Source organism: Heloderma suspectum, chromosome 7 (genome assembly GCF_057233095.1).
Source record: "Heloderma suspectum isolate Gila_16-S chromosome 7, 16-S_ref, whole genome shotgun sequence".
Lineage (NCBI taxonomy): Eukaryota > Metazoa > Chordata > Lepidosauria > Squamata > Helodermatidae > Heloderma > Heloderma suspectum.
Genome location: NC_139464.1, coordinates 27,440,278 through 27,443,322, shown reverse-complemented (window position 1 = coordinate 27,443,322; position 3,045 = coordinate 27,440,278). Strand labels below are relative to the sequence as shown.

The 3,045-nt window shown below is 42.0% G+C and overlaps 1 long non-coding RNA gene across 1 annotated transcript in view; it reads left to right on the top strand.

Moving 5' to 3' along the window:
• Positions 1-3,045, top strand: part of LOC146339449 (uncharacterized) — a 23,056-nt gene that overhangs the window by 5,720 nt on the left and 14,291 nt on the right. The gene's annotated exons all lie outside the window — the stretch shown is intronic.

Here is a 3,045-nt window from a genome sequence, read left to right as displayed (position 1 = left end):
TTCACAAAAAGATGACCTGAAAACAAAAAAGGAAGTGGAAGGATGACCAAGCTACAGAGTACAGGCAGGTAACGCAGAATTGCAGGGATGGCATCAGGAAGGCTAAAGCTGAGAATGAACTCAGGTTAGTGAGGGATGCTAAAAACAACAAAAAGGCTTCCTTCAGATTTGTGCATAGTAAAAGACAGAGGAAAGAAATGGTGGTTCACCTGTTCAATGAGGATGGCAAAATGATAAGATGACAAAGAAAAGGCAGAAGTGCTCATTTCCTACCTTGGTTCAGTCTTCTCCCAAAAGAGGGTCTATGACACCCTGCAAAGACGAAGTACAGGTTGAAGGGGCAGGATTGCAGCTTAAGATTGATAGGCATATGGTCAAATAACACCTCATTACTTTGAATGAGTTCAAATCTCCAGGGCCAGATGAACTGCATCCTAGAATAATAAAGGAACTGGCAGAAGAGCTCTCAGAACCACTGTCTATTCTCTTTGAGAAATCATGGAGGATGGGTGAAGTGCCAGAGGACTGGAGGAGGGCTAATGTTGTCCCTATCTTCAAAAAGGGCAAAAGGAGGAACCTGGGAACTACAGACCAGTCAGTCTGACATCAATCCCTGGGAAAATTCTGGAGCAGATTATAAAGCAATCCATCTGTAAGCACCTTGAAAACAATGCCGTGATTATTCGAAGCCAACATGTATTTGTCAAGAACAAATCCTGCCAGACGAATCTGATCTCATTTTTTGATCAGGTAACCTCCCTTGTGAACTGTGGGAATGCTGTAGACATAACATATCTCGACTTCAGCAAAGCTTTTGACAGAGTGCCCCATGATATCCTGATTATTGTGGTTGTATTGTTATATTGTGGTTTTAATGTTCTATATATTTTAAATTGTTTTATTGTGTATTATTTGATTTTAATTTTTGTGAACCGCCCAGAGAGCTTCGGCTATTGGGCGGTATAGAAATGACATAAATAATAATAATAATAATAATAATAATAATAATAATAATTAGCAAACTAGGTCAGTTTACATTCCAATTCCAAAGAAGGGGAATGCCAAAGAGCGTTCAAACTACTGCACAATTGCGCTCATTTCACATGCCAGCAAGGTTATGCTCAAAATCCTACAAGCTAGGCTTCAGCAGTATGTGAACCGAGAACTACCGGAAGTACAAGCTGGGTTTCGAAGAGGCAGAGGAACTAGAGATAAAATCACCAACATTTGCTGGATCATGGAGAAAGCAAGAGAGTTCCAGAAAAACGTCTATTTCTGCTTCATTGACTATGCTAAAGCCTTTGATTGTGTGGATCACAACAAACTGTGGCATATTCTTAAAGAGATGGGAGTACCAGACCACCTTACCTGTCTCTTGAGAAACCTGTACGAGGGTCAAGAAGCGGACATGGAACAACCGATTGGTTCAAAATTGGGAAAGGAGTACGACAAGGCTGTATATTGTCGCCCTGCACTCATAGTCAACAAAAGGGTGGGAAAAGCAGTACTGGGGTACAATCTCAAAAACGATAGAATGATCTCAGTACGAATCCAAGGCAAACCATTCAACATCACAGTAATTCAAGTCTATGCCCCAACCACTGAGGCTAAGAAGCTGAGATAGATCAGTTCTATGAAGACCTACAACACCTTCTAGAACTAACACCAAAAAAAATGTCCTCTTCATCATAGGGGATTGGAATGCTAAAGTAGGAAGTCAAGAAATCACCGGGATGACAGGCAAGCATGGCCTTGGTGTACAAAATGAAGCAGGACAAAGGCTAATAGAGTTTTGCCAAGAGAACACGCTGATCATAGCAAACACTCTTTTCCAAAAGCACAAGAGGCGACTCTATACATGGACATCACCAGATGGTCAATATTGAAATCAGATTGATTATGTCCTTTGCAGCCAAAGATGGAGAAGCTCTATACAGTCAGTAAAAACAGGACCTGGAGCTGACTGTGGCTCAGATCATGAGCTTCTTATTGCAAAATTTCGGCTGAAATTGAAGAACGTAGGGAAAACCACTAAACCATTCAGGTATGACCTCAATCATATCCCTTATGAATATGCAGTGGAGGTGAGGAATAGATTTCAGGGATTAGACCTGATAGACAGAGTGCCTGAGGAACTATGGACGGAGGTCCGTAACATTGTTCAGGAGGCAGCAACGAAATCCATCCCAAAGAAAAAGAAATGCAAGAAAGCCAAGTGGCTGTCTGATGAGGCTTTACAAGTAGCTGAGGAAAGAAGGGAAGCGAAAAGCAAGGGAGAAAGGGGAAGATATACCCAACTGAATGCAGAGTTCCAGAGAATAGCAAGGAGAGACCAGAAGGCCTTCTTAAATGAACAATGCAAAGAATCGTGGATCTTTGATATGCACCTGATCTCGAATGATCTCAGAAGCTAAGCAGGGTCAGCCCTGGTTAGTCCTTGGATGGGAGACCGCCTGGGAATCAGGCTTCCTGCATTGAGCAGTGCGTTGGACTCGATGGTCTTGTAGGCCCCTTCCAACCCTATGATTCTATGATAAATCGAGGAAAACAATAGAATGGGAAAGATTAGAGATCTCTTCAAGAAAATTGGAGATATCAAGGGAACGTTTTGTGCAAAGATGGCATGATAAAGGACAAAGAAGGCAGGGACCTAACAGAAGCAGATGAGATTAAGAAGAGGTGGCAAGAATACACAGAAGAACTATACAGGAAAGATCTTAATGTCCCTGATAGCCATGATAGTGCGGTCACTGAACCTGAGCTGGACATCCTCGAGAGTGAAGTCAAGTGGGCCTTAGGAAGCATTACTAACAACAAAGCTAGCGGAGATGACAGTATTCCAGCTGAGCTATTTAAAATCCTAAAAGATGATGCTGTTAAAGTGTTGCAGTCAATATGCCAACAAATTTGGAACACTCAACAGTAGCCACAAGGCTGGAAAAGGTCAGTTTACATTCCAATTCCAAAGAAGGACAATGCCAAAGAGTGTTCAAACTACCACACAATTGCGCTCATTTCACATGCCAGCAAGGTTATGCTCAAAAT